General features: G+C 40.5%; 1 long non-coding RNA gene across 3 annotated transcripts; it reads right to left on the bottom strand.

Annotated features, from left to right (window-relative positions):
* Positions 1–264: 264 nt before the first annotated feature.
* On the bottom strand, positions 265–17,398 carry LOC128215580 (uncharacterized). 3 transcript variants are annotated; one of them, XR_008258043.1, is made up of 9 exons: positions 17,235–17,398; positions 10,857–11,074; positions 10,040–10,295; positions 9,680–9,812; positions 8,292–8,531; positions 6,547–6,637; positions 6,081–6,144; positions 1,932–2,072; positions 265–1,229 (listed from the first exon to the last, which is right to left on the bottom strand). It is a non-coding gene; the product is annotated as an uncharacterized LOC128215580 (long non-coding RNA). The 3 variants fall into 3 exon arrangements; XR_008258045.1 differs by having other exon boundaries at positions 6,557–6,637; XR_008258044.1 differs by having other exon boundaries at positions 9,708–9,812.
* Between the last annotated feature and the right edge of the window lie 9,900 nt (positions 17,399–27,298).

Genomic DNA, 27,298 nt, shown 5'->3' with positions numbered 1-27,298 from the left:
TTTGTCCGTCTGTCCATCAGCAACTGTAGTATTACCATCACTTCATACCCCTTAAAAGGGCCTTATCATTTTTGTTTAAAATGATGCTGTTCATGGGTCCGTACTTATACGTTTTTAATGTGGTGAAATGGTGTACACCTTAACTCCAAGTAGGGAGGCTAAATGTTTCCCTAATATTGCTCTTTTTGGTGACAACCAAGAAGCAATCATGAACCTTAAATCTTATGCAAATGGCCAAGTGATGAAATACAATTGCAAATAGTACAACGTTATATCATTTTATTGGTTTTATACATAATATTTATACAATCAGGTATCAAGTTACAACATTTATGATAGACTGTGAATGGCAACACAAGACTGAGGAAGATAGAGGGAGAAAAAAAGATGAACGAATAGAAATAGATATAACAGACACACTAAGGGCAACAGAGGAATAGAACATACACCTCCAGTTAGAGAGGTAGAAGAAGCATGCATAAGCACAGGCAAAGAAACACGAAGAGAAATATAGCGGTAGAACAAGCATGTACACACAATGATTTAGAGGGAGATCACGCACGCACATGTGCTTATATACACACCCACTCACACACAGATAAAAGGAGGCAGATAACATACAAAGGAATAAAAGGTAGACGAAGCACACAGACACACACACGCACACACACACACACGCACACGCACACGCACACGCACACACACACACACACACACACACACACACATTGTTATGGTAAACAGTAAAAGTACCTGTTTCCTTGTTTGCCTTCTTGTTTGCCTTTAACTTCAATTAATTTAATTCATATGGTAAACAATTATGCATGGTGTTTATTATCATATAAACCATGCAAACATGCAACAACAAATGGACGATTTAAGAAAAAATCAAATTTCATGCCGAAAAATAGGTAATAAAAGTCAATGAGCAAAGACAAAATAAATACATTTTTGATATGTAAGAAACTGATTTCCTTAGCATCGATAAATGTAAAATGATTTCACTGCTAATAATGCACAAAAAATCATTCCTTTAATATTTTTGGTGCCCGGCAAGCATGAGGTTTGGCGCTATTAACTGGTTTAAATCCTCCTTGAGTTTCACTCTCCGTTAAAAAGGGAAATTACGACATTAATCATGAAATGGATTCACTTTGGTATGTCCTTTCGATAGCTCTGAAACTCCTTATGAATGATGACCTCAATCTCCTCCTTAGTGCACCTCACACCTGTTGGACATAAAATATGTAGATTACATAAGAATTTAGACTTTCAGAACATAACAGTTATAATTAATAATATTCAATAACAATCATATCTTTACTTTATAATTTTTGCATTTTCATTTCCTACAAAATCTTATAGAAAAAAATTAACCAAATAAAACTTTCTTAGTATCACACTATTTTTAAAGACCAAGGAATACACAGACCAAAACAGTTATTTCCACTGTTAGATTAGATTTCAATGTAATACATGATGTGCCGAGATATTTACATAAATTTAATTGGAAAATATTTGAGGTGGTACGCAAACTTTAACATAAATTCTAAGTAGAAAAAGGGGCATAATTGTGTCAAAATGCTTGATGGGGTTACCCCCTCATGTGTACAGGTTGGGGGCATGATGGTGAACAAGTGTGCAAAGTTTCAAAGCCATATGTCAATGGACTTTGAAAATATTTGAGGTGGTACGCAAACTTTAACATAAGTGGTTACGCCGACGCTTGGGTGACTAGGATAGCTCTCCTTATTCTTCGAATAGTCGAGCTAAAAATAGGATACTAATAAGACACATATATTTGCCTTAGAAGGATCAGATAGCATTTATCCTAATAATTTTAGAACTAAAAACTCTTACACAAAGGATAACAAAAGCCAAATCTACACATAAATGTTATCAAATTCAGTAAGCCAAGTCAGCAAATGTACCTGTTCATCATCATCAATAGGACCAAATCCACTATGTTGTATGGCTCTCTTGGCTCTCTGTGTCAGCCCAGTGAAGATCATAAGTGTCATATACTATTTTTGGAAGCATTGTGTGCCCTGCACTGTTGTCTGGCCTTTTTCCTATAAAATAAGTGCAAAGTTTCATTGCTGTTTCTCTAAGGCTATTATGATATTAAATATTTCGCAACCGGGAAAGTCAATGTGATATGTACTTGATTCAAATAATTCACTATGTTAAGCAGGAGTATAATATAGATTCTGTACACATGTATCAGGTGTTACATTGGACTTATTATTATTCAATAAACAGCCAAATGGGTAGAGTGTATAATAAACATGTATTTATAAATATGGTATGTACAGTAAAATCAAACGATCTTGGTTCAACATTCATCTGCTTGAGTTGAAATGTAAAACTATAAACAAGAGGGCCATGATGGCCCTAAATCGCTCACCTGATTGAAAGAGTTTAACCTTTGTTATTAATATAGCTTGTTTCTCAAAGAATATTGAACAAGAGCTGTCAAAGTATGTGACAAATGCCCCCCAATGTGACATTGATCTATGAACAAGTACATAAAAAGTTGATCTTGCCTTTATGTGTCGACTACATACTGCAAGTTATATTAAATTGCCTCTGAGCATAGAAAAAAAAACAATCATACTAAATGACAGCCAACACTCTTTATGTCCTCATATTCAGCATTCCATTGTGAATAAACACTTAGTGTATCTTTCACCTTAGAGGTAGGGACATGGGTCTTGCACACGACACGTTGTCTTGGTATGTCGAAAACATATGGCAAGTCATTTTAAAATCTGTCCATATAAGAGTAAGTCACAGCGCGGACACGACAGCCTATATTTTCCTTCAGGTTGCCATGGCAACCAGAGTTCTACATGGAATTAATTTCTTTGAACAATTTTGAAAAAGCACCAACCAAGGATCATTCCTATGAAGTTTCATCAAAATTGTCAAAGCGGTTTAGGAGAAGAAGATGATTATAACCAATTGTTGACATTTTCCTTTAGGTTGCCATGGCAACCGGGCCAAACAAAATTATGTGAACAAATTTATGAGAGGTCCATGCAAGGACACTTCAAACCAAATTTGCTGAAGATCTATCAAGGGGTTCATGCGAAGAAAATGTTAAGTTTTTTTTACTAATTTTAGCTCTGGTGGCCCTTAAAAGGGGCCAAACAAAATTATTTGAAAAGACCTGACAGAGGCCCATGCTAGGATGCTTCAGACTTGAAGATCCATCAAGCAGTTAATAAGATCAAGTTGTTTAAAGGTTTTTCTATCTTTTGCTCTGGTGACCCCTAAAAGGGGCCAAACAAAACCATTTGAACAAAGTTGAGAGAGGACCATGTAAGGATGCTACATATCAAGTATGGAGTCATTCTGACCTTTACTTTCAGAGGAAAAGATGTTTAAGTGACAAGACAATGTAAAAACAAATGACCCCTGAGCAAGGCCAATTTGACCCCGGGACAATAATTTGAATACCTTTGGTGTAGGTCCACTAGGTAACACTATATACCAAATATGAAAGCTCTAGGTCTTATATTTTGGAGAAGAGGATTTTTAAAGTTTTATTATATAAGACTATATAAAAATATTGAAAACCTAAGCCTATGAACACGGGGCGTGGCCAATTTTGACCCCAGGGCTAAAGTTTGAACAATCTTAATAGTGGTCCAATAAACAATGCTTCATACCAAATATCTAAGGCCTTCGCCTTTTGGTTTCGGAGAAGAAGATTTTATAAGTTTTCATCATATACATATATAAGGAAACCCATGACCACCCGGATGGGGCCATTTTTTGACCCCAGGGTCAAAGATTGAACAATATTGGTACAAGTCAACTATATGATATATCATGCCAAATATCTAAGCTCTTGTCACTACTTGATTTTACTTGTGTATCTATATATTTGTTATTAATTGTTGTATGTGGCCCATATTGAAAATTGGTATGTGTACTAAATATGTTATCCAGTTTAAATTAAGACGTTACTTGTCTTTGTGAGTTCGAAGAAGATTTTTTAAGTTTTCACTATAACACATATAGAGAAAACCCATCAGCCCCGGGGTGTGGCCAATTTTGACCCCAGGGCCATAATTTGAACAAACTTTGTAGAGGTCCACTAGACGATGAATCATGCCAAATATCTAAGCTCTAAGCCACGTAAGTTCAGAGGAGATGATTTTTGAAATTTTCACTATTAACATATAGAGAAAACCCATGACCCCCGAAGGGGGTGGGGCCAATTTTGACCCCAAGGCCATAATTTTAACAATCTTTGTAGAGGTCCACTAGACGATGAATCATGCCAAATATCTAAGCTCTAGTCCAAGTAAGTTCAGAGGAGAAGATTTTTGAAGTTTTAACTATAAACATATAGAGAATACCCTAACCCCCCTGGGCGGGGCCAATTTTGACCCCAAGGCCATAATTTGAACAATCTTTGTAGAGGTCCACTAGACGATGAATCAAGCCAAATATCTAAGCTCTAAGCAACGTAAGTTCAGAGGAGATTTTTGATTTTTTTTTAATATAAACATATAGAGAAAACCCATGACCGCCCAGGGGCGGGGCCAATTTTGACCACAGGGCCATAATTTGAACAATCTTTGTAGAGGTCCACTAGACGATGAATCATGCCAAATACCTAAGCTCTAGTCCAAGTAAGTTAAGAGGAGAAGATTTTTGAAGTTTTAATTATAAACATATCAAGTATACCCATGACCCCCCAGGGCGGGTCCAATTTTGACCCCAAGGCCATAATTTGAACAATCTTTGTAGAGGTCCACTTGACGATGAATCATGCCAAATATCTAAGCTCTAGTCCAAGTAAGTGCAAAGGAGAAGATTTTTGAAGTTTTCACTATAAACATATAGAGAATACCCTAACCCCCCGGGGCGGGGCCAATTTTGACCCCAAGGCCATAATTTGAACAATCTTTGTAGAGGTCCTCTAGACGATGAATCATGCCAAATATCTAAGCTCTAGTCCACGTAAGTTCAAAGGAGAAGATTTTTGAAGTTTTAACTATAAACATATCAAGTATACCCATGACCCCCCGGGGCGGGGTCAATTTTGACCCCAAGGCCATAATTTTAACAATCTTGGTAGAGGTCCACTAGACGATGAATCATGCCAAATATCTAAGCTCTAGTCCAAGTATGTTAAGAGGAGAAGATTTTTGAAGTTTTAACTATAAACATATCAAGTATACCCATGACCCCCCGGGGCGGGGCCAATTTTGACCCCAAGGCCATAATTTTAACAATCTTGGTAGAGGTCCACTAGACGATGAATCATGCCAAATATCTAAGCTCTAGTCCAAGTAAGTTCAAAGGAGAAGATTTTTGAAGTTTTCACTACAAACATATAGAGAAAACCCATGACCCCCCGGGGCGGCGTCAATTTTGACCCCAAGGCCATAATTTGAACAATCTTTGTAAAGGTCCACTAGACGATGAATCATGCCAAATATCTAATCTCTAGTCCAAGTAAGTTCAGAGGAGAAGATTTTTGAAGTTTTAACTATAAACATATAGAGCATACCCATGACCCCCCGGGGCGGGGCCAATTTTGACCACAGAGCCATAATTTGAACAAACTTTGAAGAGGTTCACTAGACGATGAATCATGAAAAATATCTAAGCTCTAGGCCAAGTAAGTTCAGAGGAGAAGATTTTTTAAGTTTTCACTATAAACATATAGAGAAAACCCATGACCCCCCGGGGCGGGGCCAATTTTGACCCAAGGGCCATAATTTGAACAATCTTGGTAGAGGACCATTTGGTGATCCTACCTACCATATATCAACGGCCTAAGCCTTGTGGTTTGGGAGAAGAAGATTTTTAAAGTTTTTCCTTTCCATTGCCATGGCAATCAGAGTTCTGCATGGAATTCAATTCTTTGAACAATTTTCAAAGGGGACCACCCAAGGAACATTCCTGTGAAGTTTGGATGAAATTGGCTAAGCGGTTTATGAGGAGATGTCGTTTAAAGTAAAAATTTACGGACGGACGCCGGATTGACGCCGGACAAATTGTGATCACAAAAGCTCACCTTGTCACTATGTGACATGTGAGCTAAAAAATTACATTACCTTGACTTCCTTAGACATCAAGAACTGCACTAGGGTTTCATTCTTTTCTTTCATGTTTTGCAACCTGCAAGGTAGATATCAAATTGCATTAACCAACCAAAAACAAATACAGTTTGAGGCAAACCATGTGATTCACTGTTTATCATCCAAATATTTTGATCATTTTTTATAAAAAATATTTTTTATTGCCATGGCACCTTACATTTTGTGCCTGAATCAAGACCATTTCCACAAACTTAAGATTAAAGAACCTTCCAGAAGTAATAATACACTTGTTTACAAAACACAAATTGAACATTTTACTTACAATTTGTGTTAACAGCATCCAAAGAATTGGCCTCATAAAAATATAATTTCATTATCTCTATAGAGCCATCTTCGTTAACTTCCAGAATATGTTTGGAGTTCTTGCACAATCCGGATTTTTTTATGTGAAAATTAATATAATTCATCAATAAAGGCTTACCTTTTTTTACCTTTCTTTGAAAGCACATCCTTTGGTGTTTTTTTGTCTTGAATTCCCTTTCTCTGGTGTTTCCCCATGATGCTCTCTTGATCTTAAAAGTATCAAAGGTCAAAAGCATACGGGTCTAAACTCTGACACAAGAAATTGATGGTATATCATAATAAAAGTATTTTTGTACTTGGCACATTTAGATGTGTTCTCACCCATAGGATTAATGTACACCAACAATTTGCATTTGACCATAACTCTTGGGGCCCAAAACATAATCTCTTAAAAGGTCTCTGGAAAAATCTTCATATATATATATATATAAACTAAGTTTGGTCGCAAAATGTCGACCCTTACCTAAGTTATTTAATACTAACCATTTTTCTATAAATAGTAACTTTGACCTTGACCTTGATCCTAGGGGCCTCAAACGCAATCCCATGAAAGGTCTCCATAAACTCTTCCTATATACCAAGTTTGGTGACTAGATGCCAAACCTAGCTAAAATTATTCAATACATAAGGTGACTTTGACGCTGCCCTCCCACTAGCCTGCCCGAACAATGACACAAGTCATTTTAATAAATAGTTTTCCCTTTGTCAAAACCTGGAATAAGATGTGCAACAGAAATAAAAAAAAAATCAACCAAGGGCCATAATTTATAATCAAGGTTAAAATGTAGTTAGGTAACCTTGTTGTAATATGGTCATCAATAATTCTGTGACGTATTTAGTCAAGTGAATGAAGGGTATAGAATTTTTTTTTATTAAATCCCAACTTGCCCTACTTGAACCTGCCCTAAAACTTTAACCTAAGTTCCTTAAGGGGCCATAACTTGTATTAAAGATAATATGGAGTTATGTAACCTTATTGTGTAATAGTCCCAAACAACTGTTGAAGTATTAACAAGCATTTTCAGTGAAAAGATATCCCCCCGCCAATGATGGCTTGTTTGTGCTTGATGGCTTGTTTGTGCTTGAAGGTTAAAAAAAATCTCAAAAAGAATAAGATAAGCACATTGGTTTTACTGAGAAATGGCTGTGAATGTGCATTTTTCAAAAAATCAAGGGCAATAACTCCAAGGACAATTGACCAATCAAATTTTTTTTTGGACGGGCATCATTCCAGGATAGTGGTTCATATTTATTTTAAGTTTCATGAAATTATACCGGCTAGTTACTGAGAAAACGCAGGTGACGGACGGAAGGATAGACGGACAAAAGGAAAGACGGACTGACGGACGGAAGGATGGACGGACAACGCCATTTCAATATCCCCCTCCCTATTTCATAGGCGGGGGATAATTAAGTCAATTGAATGAAGGATAAAGAAGTTATTAATAAATATCCCAACCTGCCCTAAAACTTTAACCTAAGTTCCATAGTCAATCAGGGGCCATAATATGTATAAATGATAATATGGAGTTATCTAACCTCATTATGTGATGGCCTTGAACAATTTTGTAAAGTATTAAATGAATTAAATGATGGGTATTGAAGTTTTAAGTGAAAATCCCAACTTGCCCTTACACTTTAACCAGACGCCGGCGTGAGTAGTAAAGTCCTCCTTATTCTTCGAATAGTCGAGCTAAACTTGGACAGGATAAACACTTCATGTTTGTCATCTTGAATACTGCTTAAATCTTATCAGACCAACCTAGCTCAAGGAATCCACCAATAAAGTGATGTACATAGCACTTTCTCACATTAATTACTTTATTTTCAAAAAGGAATATTAAACTATACATTTGTAGTTACCTGATCAAGACTGCCGAAGGTCACTTCATTTTCATTTTTTTCCCAACAGAAACGGCTTCAACAATGAATATGTCAGTTTGTCCAGGCTGCCAAGGGAATCAACTTTTAGAAATGGCTCCAGTGAGGTACCCTCCCTCAAGCCAATATCTCCATCTACACCAATCAGATTGAGTATAAAAATTTGCACTGTCCACTCTAGCATCCAACTTCCTGTTGTCACAGCAACCACATAGCGTAACACTGAAAATCATGGTTTAAATTTCAGAATCAAAATTATGATCCCATCACAGGCTGATAACAACTATACGCCAAATGGCGACATGTGAAAGAGACTTTGACACAGATATTTCTCTTCAATGCAATTACATTACAGAATAACATGGAGTTGAAAAATACATGTGAGCTGTGGCACTACGCCTCAGCATGTTTTTTTGAAAATCCAATAATGCATGGTAAAGTTACAGCCCTGATATGGATTAGTCTAAACCAGTCCCATCAACAGTACTCATTTTGACATTTAAGTTGTAAGTGTGACTTTAATCTTTAATGAACAGACCTTGGTCTTTTGTGTAACACACCACCTCATCATGGTGTACCTTCATGGCAAGTTGTTTGAAAATCCTATAATGCATGGTCAAGATACAGCCCAGACAAGGATCATTTCAACCTTTGACCTCTAATCATGACCTTGACCTTTGACATACAGACCTGCTTCTTGTGCGCGAAACACACCACCTCACCATGGTGGACCTTCATGGCAAGTTTTTAGAAAATCCTATAATGCACAGTCAAGAGACAGCTGGGACAAATTCAGTCTGCATTTACCTACGGACACACATGCATGCACGCAAAAACACAGAACCCCCATTGTGATAACTATGTCTCACTCACCGCAAACAGGCTTGTCAACAAATGCCTGTTTACTAACACTTAAGATTTGTTTGAGCATTTATACTGTATAAACGCAGTAGAGGACACAAGCTAACTCCAAAAAATCAAATGAATTCTTTCTTGATACAAAGCAATTAACATTAATACCAGTACTTAATACCCAACATTATGTGGGAAGTTTAAAGCTGCACTCTCACAGATTGAACATTTTGACAACTTTTTTATTTTTTGTCTTGGAATGAGCCACTTTTTTGCGAAAATGCATGGAAACCAGTTATACAAGACTCCTGACAAAAAAATAGATCACAGATTTTCATATTAAGTTCAAAAATTGATGTTTTGTGCATTTTTCTTAAACCGTTAGTAACGCTTTTTAAAGCCATGAAACAGAAATATTAAAGTCTGATCTGATCTTCAACATTCTTTTATCATTGGTATGCAGATATTTATGCATCTGTGAGAGTGCAGCTTTAAGTACAAGAAATATTTAAATAGACCTGGCAGGCTAGGGGTGCCTTTACGTACTGCTGGTAGTCCTCTACAGATTGAACCATCAACTTTGTCAAGGGCAAGCCAGTGGTCGACGAAGTACATAAGCTTATCACTGCTATCCTCATCATACATTCACACCTAAGTACAAAGACAAAGTGCAAGACAGAGAATTAGTATATAGGCTAAATAACAATCTCAGATGTCATGTATTATTTACAGAACAGATATAGAACTATGGCCCATTATAGGATTTTAGGGCGATGTATGTTAGTACAAATCACGATTCTCATAATGATCATTATACTTAGCTTCTAGTGGCTTAAGTTAATCAAAAGGAATGCACAATAAAATCAGCAATATCATACATAATCAAGCCTCCAGTCAGGTTAGAGCCAGAGTTGTCACATTCTAGTCGGATCTTGGTTACTCAGCAAACCTGCCCGGTGCTGATATGGAACTCAGACTTGACCCCGGAAGTGAATGCCAGAGTCCCAGGTTCTAAAGATGAGAGGAGGAGGGCTGCAGTGTGGCCACTGGTGCCATACATGGTGATTTGCACCTTCCCTGTGGTGGCCGTCCTTTTACCCTCGCTAGTCTTCACAGTCACTGTACATGAGCAACCTAATTTAGGATTAATAAAACAACTGTTGAATGGCTAGTGAATAAATTCTTCTTTCACAATCATGCTGGGGGTGCCTGATTTACTGTTAATCAAAAGGTGGTGATCTACCTCAAACTTTCAGTTTTGTTTTGTTTTTGGTAACTTTCAGTTGAAATGGTTTTTGAAATAAAAGTTTATTAAGTGTGAACTGGATTTTTTCTTTTCCTTTGTTGATGGTTGTTTTTGTGTTAATGACATCTGAACGTTATTACTTTTATTCACTAAAACATTATTTTTTAATTCCATCAAAGCATCACAAAATTTTCGAAGAACAGTACACTACAAAATTAAACAACGTTTCTTACGCAAGAACAGCGCATAATCTTTATAAATAACATTTTGAGTCTAGTAAGTACTGATCATTTTAAACAATGTATGTACCAAATAGTTTAAGCCAAGTACATACCAATGATTCTCAACAAAGTGTGTACCAATCATTCTGAGGAGAGGTCTATAAATAATTCACAGCCAAGTACATTCTGAGCCAAGTATGTACTAATCATTCTCAGCCAAGTACTTACCAATCATTCTCAGCATCGTCTCCATGTGGCAGTTATCGTTGTGCGAGTCCAGCCAGGGGCCGCACTGGAACACGTGCCTTATGTGTGACTTGTCCTCGCTCCTTTCTGTGACAACAACCATCTCCACAAAGAAGCCAGCCCTGTGTCCCCTACCATCATGACACAACGAGAGTTGCTCCAGAGTCTCAAGATCCACAACTTCAAACAAATGTGTCCAACTGCAAAATGAGTAATAGCAAAAGCTTGTTAACATTCAACTTTAACTAGAGTGTGGTCTTGTGTTGTGGAGAAAATCAAAGTACAATGAAACCTACTTGTCCGGCTTAGTGAGCACTAACCAAACATAAAGTGACTGGTTGTCACCCTAGTCAACACATCAGGGACATACTAGGCCAGAGAGGAATACATAGTGACCTCCGGATACTGGTTGTCACCCTAGTCAACACATTAGGGACATACTAGGCCAGAGAGGAAGAGTGACCTCCGGATACTGGTTGTCGCCAAATGAAACACATAATAATTGTCACCCTAGTAGACACATTATAGGGACAAACTAGGACAGAGCTGAATACATAGTGACCTCCGGATACTGGTTGTCGCCCTAGTAGACACATACTAAGTCAGAGATGACTACATAGTGACCTCCGGATACTGGTTGTCGCCCAAGTAGACACATTAAAGGGACATACTAGGTAAGAGATGAATATATAGTGACTCCGGATACTGGTTGTCGCCCTAGTAGACACATTATAGGGACATACTAGGTCAGAGCTGGATACATAGTGACCTCCGGTTACCGGTTGTCGCCCTAGTAGACACATTATAGGGACATACTAGGTAAGAGATGGATACATAGTGACCTCCGGATACCGGTTGTCGCCCTAGTAGACACATTATAGGGACATACTAGGTAAGAGATGGATACATAGTGACCTCCGGATACTGGTTGTCACCCTAGTAGACATATTGTAGGGACATACTAGGTAAGAGATGGATACATAGTGACCTCCGGATACCAGTTGTCGCCCTAGTAGACATATTATAGGGACATACTAGGTAAGAGATGGATACATAGTGACCTCCGGATACCGGTTGTCGCCCTAGTAGACATATTATAGGGACATACACATGTACTAGGTAAGAGATGGATACATAGTGACCTCCGGATAACGGTTGTCGCCCTAGTAGACACATTATAGGGACATACTAGGTAAGAGATGGATACATAGTGACCTCCGGATACTGGTTGTCGCCCTAGTAGACACATTATAGGGACAAACTAGGACAGAGCTGGATACACAGTGACCATCGGATACCGGTTGTCCCCCTAGTAGACACATTATAGGGACAAACTAGGACAGATCTGGATACATACCCGGTAGTGACCTCCGGATACTGGTTGTCGCCCTAGTAGACACATTATAGGGACAAACTAGGACAGAGCTGGATACATAGTGACCTCCGGGTACTGGTTGTCGCCCTAGTAGACACATTATAGGGACAAACTAGGACAGAGCTGGATACATAGTGACCTCCGGATACTGGTTGACGCCCTAGTAGACACATTATAGGGACAAACTAGGACAGAGCTGGATACATAGTGACCTCCGGATACTGGTTGTCCCCCTAGTAGACACATTATAGGGACAAACTAGGACAGAGCTGGATACATAGTGACCTCCGGATACTGGTTGTTGCCCTAGTAGACACATTATAGGGACAAACTAGGACAGAGCTGGATACATAGTGACCTCCGGATACTGGTTGTCGCCCTAGTAGACACATTATGGGACAAACTAGGACAGAGCTGGATAAATAGTGACCTCCGGATACTGGTTGTCGCCTTAGTAGACACATTATAGGGACATACTAGGTCAGGGATGAATACATAGTGACCTCCGGATACTGGTTGTCGCTCTAGTAGACATATTATAGGGACATACTAGGTAAGAGATGAATACATAGTGACCTCCGGATACTGGTTGTCGTCCTAGTAGACACATACTAGGTCAGAGATGAATACATAGTGACCTCCGGATACTGGTTGTCGCCCTAGTAGACTCATTATAGGTCAGAGATGAATACATAGTGACCTCCGGATACTGGTTGTCGCCCTAGTAGACATATTTTAGTGACGTACTAGGTAAGAGATGAATACATAGTGACCTCCGGATACAGGTTGTCGCCCTAGTAGACACATACTAGGTCAGAGATGAATACATAGTGACCTCCGGATACTGGTTGTCGCCCTAGTAGACACATACTAGGTCAGAGATGAATACATAGTGACCTCCGGATACTGGTTGTCGTCCTAGTAGACTCATTATAGGGACATACTAGGTCAGAGCTGGATACATAGTGACCTCCGGATACTGGTTGTCGCCCTAGTAGACATATTATAGGGACATAGTAGGTAAGAGATGAATACATAGTGACCTCCGGATACTAGTTGTCGCCCTAGTAGACACATTATAGGGGCATACTAGGAAAGAGATGAATACATAGTGACCTCCGGATACTGGTTGTCGCCCTAGTAGACATATTATAGGGAAATAGTAGGTAAGAGATGAATACATAGTGACCTCCGGATACTGGTTGTCGCCCTAATAGACACATTATAGGGACATACTAGGTAAGAGATGAATACATAGTGACCTCCGGATACTGGTTGTCGCCCTAGTAAAAATATTATAGGGAAATACTAGGACAGCGACGTATACATAGTGACCTCCGGATACTGGTTGCCGCCCTTGTAGACATATACTAGGTCAGAGCTGAATACTTAGTGACCTCTGGATACCGGTTGTCGCCCTAGTAGACATATTATAGGGACATACACATGTACTAGGTAAGAGATGGATACATAGTGACCTCCGGATAACGGTTGTCGCCCTAGTAGACACATTATAGGGACATACTAGGTAAGAGATGGATACATAGTGACCTCCGGATACTGGTTGTCGCCCTAGTAGACACATTATAGGGACAAACTAGGACAGAGCTGGATACATAGTGACCATCGGATACTGGTTGTCCCCCTAGTAGACACATTATAGGGACAAACTAGGACAGATCTGGATACATACCCGGTAGTGACCTCCGGATACTGGTTGTCGCCCTAGTAGACACATTATAGGGACAAACTAGGACAGAGCTGGATACATAGTGACCTCCGGATACTGGTTGTCGCCCTAGTAGACACATTATAGGGACAAACTAGGACAGAGCTGGATACATAGTGACCTCCGGATACTGGTTGACGCCCTAGTAGACACATTATAGGGACAAACTAGGACAGAGCTGGATACATAGTGACCTCCGGATACTGGTTGTCCCCCTAGTAGACACATTATAGGGACAAACTAGGACAGAGCTGGATACATAGTGACCTCCGGATACTGGTTGTCGCCCTAGTAGACACATTATAGGGACAAACTAGGACAGAGCTGGATACATAGTGACCTCCGGATACTGGTTGTCGCCCTAGTAGACACATTATGGGACAAACTAGGACAGAGCTGGATAAATAGTGACCTCCGGATACTGGTTGTCGCCTTAGTAGACACATTATAGGGACATACTAGGTCAGGGATGAATACATAGTGACCTCCGGATACTGGTTGTCGCCCTAGTAGACATATTATAGGGACATACTAGGTAAGAGATGAATACATAGTGACCTCCGGATACTGGTTGTCGCCCTAGTAGACACATACTAGGTCAGAGATGAATACATAGTGACCTCCGGATACTGGTTGTCGCCCTAGTAGACTCATTATAGGTCAGAGATGAATACATAGTGACCTCCGGATACTGGTTGTCGCCCTAGTAGACATATTTTAGTGACGTACTAGGTAAGAGATGAATACATAGTGACCTCCGGATACTGGTTGTCGCCCTAGTAGACACATACTAGGTCAGAGATGAATACATAGTGACCTCCGGATACTGGTTGTCGCCCTAGTAGACACATACTAGGTCAGAGATGAATACATAGTGACCTCCGGATACTGGTTGTCGTCCTAGTAGACACATTATAGGGACATACTAGGTCAGAGCTGGATACATAGTGACCTCCGGATACTGGTTGTCGCCCTAGTAGACATATTATAGGGACATAGTAGGTAAGAGATGAATACATAGTGACCTCCGGATACTAGTTGTCGCCCTAGTAGACACATTATAGGGGCATACTAGGAAAGAGATGAATACATAGTGACCTCCGGATACTGGTTGTCGCCCTAGTAGACATATTATAGGGAAATAGTAGGTAAGAGATGAATACATAGTGACCTCTGGATACTGGTTGTCGCCCTAATAGACACATTATAGGGACATACTAGGTAAGAGATGAATACATAGTGACCTCCGGATACTGGTTGTCGCCCTAGTAAACATATTATAGGGAAATACTAGGACAGCGACGTATACATAGTGACCTCCGGATACTGGTTGCCGCCCTTGTAGACATATACTAGGTCAGAGCTGAATACTTAGTGACCTCTGGATACCGGTTGTCGCCCTAGTAGACACATTATAGGGACAAACTAGGTCAGAGCCGGATAGATAGTGACCTCCTGATACTGGTTGTCACCCTAGTAAACACATTATAGGGACATACTAAGTCAGATCTGGATACATAGTGACCTCCGGATACTGGTTGTCGCCCTAGTAGACACATTATAGGGATAAACTAGGTCAGAGCCGGATTCATAGTGACCTCCGGATACTGTTTGTCGCCCTAGTAGACACATTATAGGGGCATACTAGGTAAGAGATGAATATATAGTGACCTCCGGATACTGGTTGTCACCCTAGCAGACACATAATAGGGACAAACTAGGTCAATTATAGTGATATACTAGGTCAGAGCCGGATAGATAGTGACCTCCGGATACTGGTTGTCGCCCTAGTAGACACATTATAGGGACACACTAGGTCAGAGCTGGATACATAGTGACCTCCGGATACTGGTTGTCGCCCGAGTAGACACATTATAGGGACATACTAGGTCAGAGCCGGATTCATAGTGACCTCCGGATACTGGTTGTCGCCCTTGTAGACATATTTTAGGGACATACTTGGTCAGAGCTGGATAAATAGTGACCACCGGATACTGGTTGTCGCCCTAGAAGACACATTAAAGGGACATACTAGGTAAGAGATGAATATATAGTGACTCCGGATACTGGTTGTCGCCCTAGTAGACACATTATAGGGACATACTAGGACAGGGATGAATACATAGTGACCACCGGATACCGGTTGTCGCCCTAGTAGACACATTATAGGGACATACTAGGTGAAAGCCGGACACATAGTGACTACGGATACTGGTTGTCGTCCTAGTAGACACATTATAGGGACATACTAGGACAGGGATGAATACATAGTGACCACCGGATACCGGTTGTCGCCCTAGTAGACACATTATAGGGACATACTAGGTAAGAGATGAATATATAGTGACCTCCGGATACTGGTTGTCGCCCTAGTAGACACATTATAGGGACAAACTAGGACAGAGCTGGATACATAGTAACCTCCGGATACTGATTGTCGCCCTAGTAGACACATTTAAGGGACATACTAGGTCAGAGAGGAATACATTGTGACCTCCGGATACTGGTTGTCGCCCTAGTAGACACATTATAGGGACATACTAGGTCAGAGCTGGATAAATAGTGACCTCCGGATATTGGTTGTCGCCCAAGTAGACACAAAATAGGGACATACTAGCTCAGAGATGAATACATAGTGAACTCCAGATAACAGTCAACACATTATAGAGACAAACTAGGACAGAGCTGGATACATAGTGACCTCCGGATACTGGTTGTCGCCTAAGGAGACACATAATAGGGAGATACTTTGTCAAAGTTGACTACAAAGTGACTTCTGGATACTGGTTGTCGCCCTAGTTGACACATTATAGGGACATACTAGGTCAGGGTGAATACATAGTGACCTCCGGCTACCAGACACATAATAGGGACATGTATACGAGGCAATATAGAATCAAGAATTTGCGCAAGCCTGGATGACATTTTACAAGTGCAGGGCTTGATGGCTTATGTTAATTAACAACTGCAGGGCTTGCTGGCTTTTGTTTATTTCAACCACTTGTTGTCCTAGCAAACGCATAATAGGAACACACTAGAACTGTGCGATCTAGACCGGAGCTCTACATATAGTGACCTTCTACACTATTTCTATAGACTATTACAAAGATAATAAGTTAATATTAGTTTGCCATGAATTGTCAAACCGATGAATTTAGATGATAATTAATATTAATAATAAATTAAATATGCGCTCGACGACATGCTTTACTGTTTACATAATACCTCGAATTTATATTACAATGTAATTTAATACCTGGTTATTCAAATCTACTATCTTTGGCATTGACAAAGGAAGACGTTTTCGATTATTTCTAATCGAAATTTAGTTCGTTGGCATATTTAATCGGTAGACCATAGTCCATACGCCGTAAAAACATTATTCTCATTAGTCGATTTGGTAGCCATTTTGATTTTGTGACGTTTGCACACGTCACACAAACAACTGCCCTTGACTCCGCCTCCTCCAGATACTGGATGTCGTTTAGCATTAACCGTCAATTGTAGCCACGGCCTCAAGCTCCGGGTTTGTATTCCGCGGTTAGCGGGTGAAATGGGCCGTGTTTTACCTTCCAGGTGACCCTGCCGAGTGAATGATGTGGTTTTGTTTTCGCGCCGAAAATAGCGGGCAATGGGCCTAACCTAGAATGTCCCCGGGGTGCGGGGCGTTTGGCGGAATCAGGCTGACCTCTCCTAAGTCAAGTTCCAGCTCATTTCAGCCATTTCAAGGTCATGGTCATTTTAAGCTCAAGCTGTGAAAAATAACCAAAATAATGTTTTTCCTATATCCTTCTTTTTTAATTTTGATTGTATTTACGATACGTGTTCAAAGGCATTGACATATTTTTTGTTATATGTTCCCTGAGTTAAAACAATAGCTTATTGTTAAGTTGCTGTTTTTTTTAACCGCTAACGCCGAGGTTTCATCAAAACAATGGAAACTACAGGGACAAGCCCAGAAGCCGAAAACAGTATTTTTTTACTCTGTTTAGAGGCACAAGGTAAGGGACCAAACGGCACTGAACTAGTGACACAAACATACATACAACACATACACAAATACAAACACCACACACATAGCGCACACGCATCAAAATAGCTTCACCGATGAATAATGGGATTACAGCTTTGGATCGGTCAGTGAAAAACGACTTCACTGGAACACGAGTCTACTGGGGGCTTTAACCAGTTTGCATGGCTCCATAGTCTTACACTTATTCCCACTTATCCGAACATTTATCAATAATGTCTTCGTGAAGTAAGCGGCTTGGAAGCGTCAAGTTAGCGGCCTGGTGGCGTGAAGTTAGCGGCCAAGCGGCGTGATGCAAGAAGCCTAGCGGCGTGAAGTTGGTGGCATAGCGGCTTAGTGTCCTAATTTGTTTTCAAAGCAATTGTATATGCATTTCCTTCTAAAACAACGATAAATGAATTGTTTTATGCACAAATTATCATTCCGAAGCGATTATAAACATATTTTTTTTTCAAAAAACCAATCAAGCAGTTCAGCGTGAAGTTAGCAGCCCAGCGTGAAGCTAGCAGCATGACTGCGTGGCAGCGAAAAGTTAGCGGCCAAACAGCCTTGCAGATTAGCAGCGTGAAGTTAGCAGTCCAGCAGTCTGCCAGCGTGAACTTAACAGCCCAGCAGTCTGGCAGCGTGAACTTAGCAGCCCAGCAGCTTGGCAGCTTAATATTAGCAGCATGGCAGCGTAAAGTTAGCAGCCCAACAGCGTGGTAGCGTGAAGATAGTAGCTCAGCAGCCTGACAGATTATCAGCGTATAGCTAGCAGCTCAGTCTTAAAGCAGCGTTAAGGTAGCAGCTTGGCAGCTTGGCAGCCTGGCAGTCTGGCAGCGTGGTAGCGTGACGATAACGCCTAACAGTGTGACATACCTTTAAAACGACTACACCGTTCTTTCCCAGTGAACTAAGACATATCTCTTTACTCAACTTTTCGATTGCAACAGCGGCTAGCAGATCAAGCACATTCTGGCAGTGCCAGATACATTATGATAGTTAACCAAGGCTGGATACAAGGCTTTTAGTATATGTAATGTTCGCATTATTCCATGTTTAATGACTTTTAAGCGAAGATAAGATGTAAAATGTTTAAGAACTACAAGTTTTTAACGTAATCTTGCTAGAATGTAACTCGATTTCTATCGCTGTCCTAAGACGAAATCGCGCGAAGTTTGCCCTCATTATATTGGGATAAAACGCGTCTTTAAATTTAAAACACTTCATTTTGCCATTAAAGCGGTAATCTAGTTTTACCTTACCATGAATGTTGTCTTTTCTTTCAACACGGAAATTTCAGAAATACATGTTTTAAAACCCGAAAAAACACACATAAAAAAAGACAAAAATCCTTCATAATACATGTAGTTCGTTTTTAAAACACGCCTTGAAATGTCGCAAAACACTAAATGGTATAGTTTTAAAACATTTACACCATTATTTTTATGTGAACTAAGACATATCACTTTACTCGACTTTTCGATTTCAGCAGCGGATTTAGCACATAATGACAGCGCGAACAATGTCATGAGTGTTTAACAAAGACTGGATATAAGGCTACTAGTATATGTAACGTTCAAATAATTCCACGTTTAATGATATTTCGGCAAATAAGCATGTGCAATTTTTCAGAACACAATTTTTTACGTAATCTTACTAGCATTTTACTCGATTTCTATCGCTCTCCTCTGACGAAATGGCTGCCAACTTCAGGGATATTTTATCTTCGCACATTGCGGGTCCGCAGGGAGTGGAAAATACACAATATAAACTCCTGAAACACGCCAAATAGTCGAATATCATGTTTAAATGCACAAGGTTGGAGCCTTAAGGCACTGAACGAGATACACAGCACGTCACAACACTACACAGACACTTAACGAAGGACACAACGCAACACAACACTACACAGACACATAACGAGAGACCCAACACGACATAACACTACACAGACACTTAACAAGAGACAAAACATGACACAACACTACACAGACACATAACGAGAGACACAAAACGACACAACACTACACAGACACTTAACGAGAGACAAAACATGACACAACAATACACAGACACATCACGAGAGACACAACCCGACATAACACTACAAAGACACTTAACAAGAGACAAAACATGACACAACACTACACAGACACATAACGAGAGACACAAAACGACACAACACTACACAGACACTTAACAAGAGACAAAACATGACACAACAATACACAGACACATCACGAGAGACACAACCCGACATAACACTACAAAGACACTTAACAAGAGACAAAACATGACACAACACTACACAGACACATCACGAGAGACACAACGCGACATAACACAACACAGACACTAATCGAAGGAGACACTACACGACACAACACTACACAGACACATCACGAGAGACACCAAACGACAAAACACTACAAAGACACTTAACAAGAGACAAAACATGACACAACACTACACAGACACATCACGAGAGACACAACACGATACAACACTACAAAGACACTTAACAAGAGACAAAACATGACACAACACTACACAGACACAACACGACATAACACAACACAGACACTAATCGAAGAAGACACCACACGACACAACACTACACAGACACGTAACGAGAGACACAACAAGACACAACACTACACAGACACTTAACGAGAGACACAACCCGACACAACACTACACAGACACTTAACGAGAGACACAGCCTGACACAAAACTATACAGACACTTAACGACAGACACAGCACGACACAAAATAACAAAGGCACTGAACGAGAGACACAACATAACACAAAACAACACAGACACTTAACGACAGACACAACAAGACACAAAATAACAAAGGCACTTAACGAGAGACACAGCACGACAGAAAACAATCCAGACACTTAACGAGAGACACAGCACGACAGAAAACAATCCAGACACTTAACGAGAGTCACAACACGACACAAAACTGCACAGACACTTAACGAGAGTCACAGCACGACACTGAACGAGAGTCACAGCACGACACTGAACGAGAGTCACAGCACGACACTTAACGAGAGTCACAGCACGACACTGAACGAGAGACACAGCACGACACTAAACGAGAGACACAGCACGACACTAAACGAGAGACACAGATCGACACTTAACGAGAGACACAGCACGACACTGAACGAGAGACACAGCACGACACTTAACGGAGACACAGCACGACACTTAACGAGAGACACAGCACGACACTGAACGAGAGACACAGCACGACACTGAACGAGAGACACAGCACGACACTAAACGAGAGACACAGCACGACATTTAACGAGAGACACAGCACGACACTTAACGAGAGACACAGCACGACACTTAACGGAGACACAGCACGACACTGAACGAGAGACACAGCACGACACTGAACGAGAGACACAGAACGACACTAAACGAGAGACACAGCACGACACTGAACGAGAGACACAACACGACACTGAACGAGAGACACAGCACGACACTTAACGAGAGACACAGCACGACACTGAACGAGAGACACAGCACGACACTGAACGAGAGACACAGCACGACACTTAACGAGAGTCACAACACGACACTGAACGAGAGACACAGCACGACACTGAACGAGAGACACAGCACGACACTGAACGAGAGACACAGCACGACACTGAACGAGAGACACAGCACGACACTGAACGAAATACACAGCACGACATTTAACGAGAGACACAACACGACAGAAAACAATCCAGACACTTAACGAGAGTCACAACACGACACAAAACTGCACAGACACTAAACGAGAGACACAGCACGACACTGAACGAGAGACACAGCACGACACTGAACGAGAGTCACAACACGACACTGAACGAGAGACACGGCACGACACTGAACGAGAGACACAGCACGACACTGAACGAGAGCCACAGCACGACACTGAACGAGAGACTCAGCACGACACTGAACGATAGTCACAACACGACACTGAACGAGAGACACAACATGACACTGAACGAGAGTCACAACACGACACTGAACGAGAGTCACAACACGACACTTAACGAGAGTCACAACATGAGACATAGCTGCACAGACACTAAATGAGGGACTCAACACAGACCTCAGACTTGACCACAGACCAGGAGCTTACTGGAGGTTAAACCTCAAACTTAAGCACAAAACAGGACCTTACTGGGGCTAAAACCTTGCCTTTGACCACAAAACAGGAGCTTACTGGAGGTTAAACCTTATACTTGACCACAGAACAGGAGCTAACTGGAGGTTTAATTTCACACTTGACCACAAAACAGGAGCTTACTGGAGGTAAAACCTTACACTTGACCGCCAAACAGGAGCTTACTGGGGCTTAAACCTTACACTTGACGACAAAACAGGAGCTAAATGGAGGTTAAATCTCACACCTGAGCACCAAACAGGAGCTTACTGGGGGTTAAATTTCACACTTGACCAGAAAACAGGAGCATACTGGAGGTAAAACCGCACACATGACCACACAAGAGGAGCTTACTGGGGCTTAACCTGGCACTTGAGCACAAAACAGGAACTTTCTGGGGCTTTACCCTTATACTTGACCATAAAACGGGAGGTAACTGGAGGTTAAACCTTACCATTGACCATAAACCAGGAGCTTACTGGGGGCTAAACCACACATTTGACCACAAATCAGGAGCTTATTGGTGGTTAAACCTAACACTTGACCACAAAACAGAAGCTAACTGGGGCTTAAACTTCACACTTGACCAAACATTTATCAAGAACAGCAAAAAACCCAAACATGTAAGCATAACCGGAGATATCACCGATAAAACAAATCGTAAAAAGACTAAAAACAGATAAACTTACTTAAACTATTGTGCAACCCGATACAAACATCACGTACAACAGTTGCGGAGTTTCGGTGCAACAGGTATGGCCTTCATAGCGTCGACATCTTTTGCGAGATTTTGACGGGAAAATGTGGCCGAACATTCAAACGTTTCCCGCAGGCTTGATTGGCGCGAAAACGTTTCATCGACAAATTCATTTGTGTGCCGGGATTGTTTAACAACATACGCGGATTTGATGCAAAATTGTATTGTTAAAAGACTTAACAACTGTATTGATTATAAACAAATATAATTTAAATTACAAATTAATATTAAGTGGGGGCGGGGTCATGTTAAACATGAACAGCATTGAGGAATGTGACAAAGAGTATGGTGGGCGCAATAGGTTACATGTCTTCGGATCAAGCCTGAATCAGGGGGCGAAGAGGGCCGTGTAAACTACAGTTGTCTAGCGGTCTAGCACTTCTGGAACAGTCCTTTGGTATTTAAGAATACAGCAGAGTAGATGGATATTAGATATTAGAATTCTAGAACAAAGTTAGGAGTAAAAGTGAGACCATAACGACGTTTTGGATGCGAAATAGGTTTGTTATCACGCGAACCAATAGCCAGAAGAAACGTAAGCAATTCTATATGTCTGCAATAGGGAACCTGCTGAAGTAAGGGCTTGTGCATGAGGGCTGCAAGGACTACTCAATAGGTGGTTGAACGCAATGAAAATGTGATGGGTAAGCCGAACGCTCTAGTCAGGGTGATTAGAATTGTTTTTAAAACTATCGAATAGGCACCAGAAAACTGTCGAATAGGCACCAGAAAACTATCAAATAAGCACAAGAAAACTATCAAATAGGCACCAAAAAACTATCAAGTAGGCACCAGAAAGCTATCAAGTAGTCACCTATCAAGTAGGCTCTAGAAAAATATCAAATAGGAATCTGAAAGCTATCAAGTAGGCACCAGAAATCTATCAAGAAGGCTCCAGAAAACTATAAAGTATGTACCAGAAAAACTTTCAAGAAGGTACCACAAAGCTATCAAGTAGGCACCAGAAAACTACCAAGTAGGCCCCAGAAAGCTATCAAGTAGGCACTAGAAAACTTTCAAGTAGGCACCAGAAAGCTATCAAGTAGGAACCAGAATGTTATAAAAAAAAGTCACCAGAAAGCTATCAAGTAGAAACCAAAAAGCTATCAAGTAGGAACCAGAATGTTATCAAATAAGCACCAGAAAGGTATCAAGTAGGCAACAGAAAGCTATCAAAAAGGCACCAGAAAGCTATCAAGTAGGCACCAGAAACCTATCAAGTAGGCACCAGACAATCATCAAGGAGGCACGAGAAAGCTATCAAGTAGGAACCAGAGTGTTATCAAATAGGCACTAGAAAGTTATCAAGTTGGCAACAGAAAGCTATCAAGTAGGCACCAGAATTTTATCAAGCAGGCACCAGAAAGCTATGAAGTAGGCACCAGAAAGCAGTCAAGTAGGAACCAGAAAGCTATCAAGTAGGTATCAAAAAGCTCAGAATTTGAAAACAGAAAGCTACTATATAGGCACCAGAAAGTTATCAAATAGGAACCAGAACGGCATCAGAAACCTCTCAAATAGACACCAGAAATCTATCAAGTAGGCACCAGAAAGCTATCAAGTAGCCACGAGAAAACTATCGAATAGACATCAGAATGTTAGCAAATTGGTACCAGAAAGCTATCAAGTAGTCCCAAGAAATCAATTAAAAAGGTAGCAGAAAGCTATCAAGTAGGCACAATAAAGCTTTCAAGTACACAACAAAAAGCTATCAACTATGAACCAAAAAGCTATCAAGTAGGAACCAGAATGTTATCAAATAAGCACCAGAAAGCTATCAAGAAGGCCCCAGAAATCTATCAAAAAGGTACCAGAAAGCTATCAAGAAGGCACAAGAAAGCTTTCAAGTCGGCACCTGAAAGCTATCAAGAAGGCACCATAAAGCTATCGACTAGGCATCAGAATTGTTTTCAAGAAGGCACCCGAAAGCTATCAAAAAGGTACCCGAAAGCTATCAAATAGGCATCCGAAAGCTATCAAGAAGGTACCAGAAAGCTATCAAATGACACCAGAAAGCTATCAAATAGGCACCAGAAAGCTAGCAAGTAGGCGCCAGAAAGCTATCAAATTGGCACCCGAAAAATATCGAAAAGGCACCAGAAAGCTATTAAATTTGTACCAGAAAGCTATAAAATAGGCACAAGAAAGGTACAAGAAGACACCAGAAAACTATCAAGTAGGCACAAGAAAGCTACCAAATAGGCACCAGAAAGCTACCAAGAAGGAACTAGAAAACTTTCAAGCAGGCACCAGAAAGCTACCAAGTAGGCACAAGAAAACTACCAAGTAGGCACCAGAAAACTACCAAATAGGCACCAGAAAGCTACCAAGAAGGAACTAGAAAACTTTCAAGCAGGCACCAGAAAGCTACCAAGTAGGCACAAGAAAACTACCAAGTAGGCACCAGAAAACTACCAAGAAGGCACTAGAAAGCTACTATGTAGGCACTAGAAAGCTACCAAGTAGGCACTACAAAGCTACCAAATAGACACCAGAAATATATCAAATAGGCAACAGAATGTTATAAATATGCTTCAGACAAGTTAAAAAAAGGCACCAGAAAGTTATAAAATAGGCACAAGAAAGTTATCAAATAGGCACCAGAAAGTTATCAAATAGGCACCAGAATGTTATAAAATAGGCACCAGAAATGTATCGAATATGCGCCAGAAATCTAAGAATTATGCACTAGAAAGTTATAAAATAGGCACCAGAAAGATATCAAAAAGGCACCAGAAAATTGTCAAATAGGCACTAAAAAGCTAAGAAGTAGGCACCAGAAAGCTATCAAGTAGTCACCTATCAAATAGGAATTTGAAAGCTATCAAGTAGGCACCAGAAATCTATCAAGAAGGCACCAGAAAACTATTAAGTATGTACCAGAAAACTTTCAAGAAGGTACCACAAAGCTATCAAGTAGGCACCAGAAAACTATCAAGTAGGCACCAGAAAGCTATGAAGTAGCCAACAGAAAACTTTCAAGTAGGCACCAGAAAGCCATCAAGTTGGAACCAGAATGTTATCAAAAAGCCATCAGAAAGCTATCAAGTAGAAACCAAAAAGCTTTCAAGTAGGAACCAGAATGTTATCAAATAAGCACCAGAAAGCTATCAAGTATGAACCAGAAAGCTATCAAATAGGAACCAGAAGGCTATCAAGAAGGCACAAGAAAGCTATCAAGTAGGCACCAGAAAATCATCAAGTAGGCACGAGAAAGCTATCGAGTAGGAACCAGAATGTTATCAAATAGACACTAGAAAGTTATCAAGTTGGCAACAGAAAGCTATCAAGAAGGCACCAGAAAGCAATCAAGTAGGCACCAGAATGCTATCAAGTAGGGACCAGAAAGCAATCATGTAGGAACCAGAAAGCTATCAAGTAGGTATCAGAAAGCTTTTCAAGTTGAAAACAGAAAGCTACTATATAGGCACCAGAATGCTATCAAACAGGCACCAGAACGGCACCAGAAACCTCTCAAATATGCACCAGAAAGCTATTAAATAGGCACCAGAAAGCTATCAAGTAGCCACGAGAAAACTATCGATTATACATCAGAATGTTAGCAAATTGGTACCAGAAAGCTATCAAGTAGTCCCTAGAAATCTATTAAAAAGGTAGCAGAAAGCTATCAAGTAGGCACAAGAAAGTTTTCAAGTAGACACCAGAAAGCTATCAAGTAGGAACCAAAAAGCTATCAAGTAGGAACCAGAATGTTATCAAATAAGCACCAGAAAACTGTCAAGTAGGCCGCAGAAATCTATAAAAAAAGGTACCAGAAAGCTATCAAGAAGGCACAAGAAAGCTTTCAAGTCGTCACCAGAAAGTTATCAAGTAGGCACCATAAAGTTATCGACTAGGCATCAGAATGTTATCAAGAAGGCACCCGAAAGCTATCAAAAAGGTACCCGAAAGCTATCAAATCGGCACCCGAAAGCCATCAAGAAGGTACCAGAAAGCTATCAAATAGGCACCATAACGATATCAAGTAGGCACCAGAAAGCTATCAAATTGGCACCCGAAAACTATCGAAAAGGCACCAGAAAGCTATTAAGTTGGTACCAGAAAGCTATAAAATAGGCGCAAGAAAGCTACAAGAAGACATCAGAAAACTATCAAGTAGGCACAAGAAAGCTACCAAATAGGCACCAGAAAGCTACCAAGAAGGAACTAGAAAGCTATCAAGCAGGCAACAGAAAGCTACCAAGAAGGGACCAGAAAACTACCAAGAAGGCACCAGAAAGCTACCAAGAAGGCACTAGAAAGCTACCAATTAGGCACTAGAAAGCTACCAAGTATGCATTACAAAGCTACCAAATAGGCACCAGAAAAATATTAAATAGGCAACAGAATGTTATAAATATG

This window comes from Mya arenaria, chromosome 13 (genome assembly GCF_026914265.1).
Source record: "Mya arenaria isolate MELC-2E11 chromosome 13, ASM2691426v1".
NCBI classification, from domain to species: domain Eukaryota; kingdom Metazoa; phylum Mollusca; class Bivalvia; order Myida; family Myidae; genus Mya; species Mya arenaria.
The sequence above is the reverse complement of the archived record's forward strand: the minus strand, read 5'-3'. Positions and strand labels throughout refer to the sequence as shown.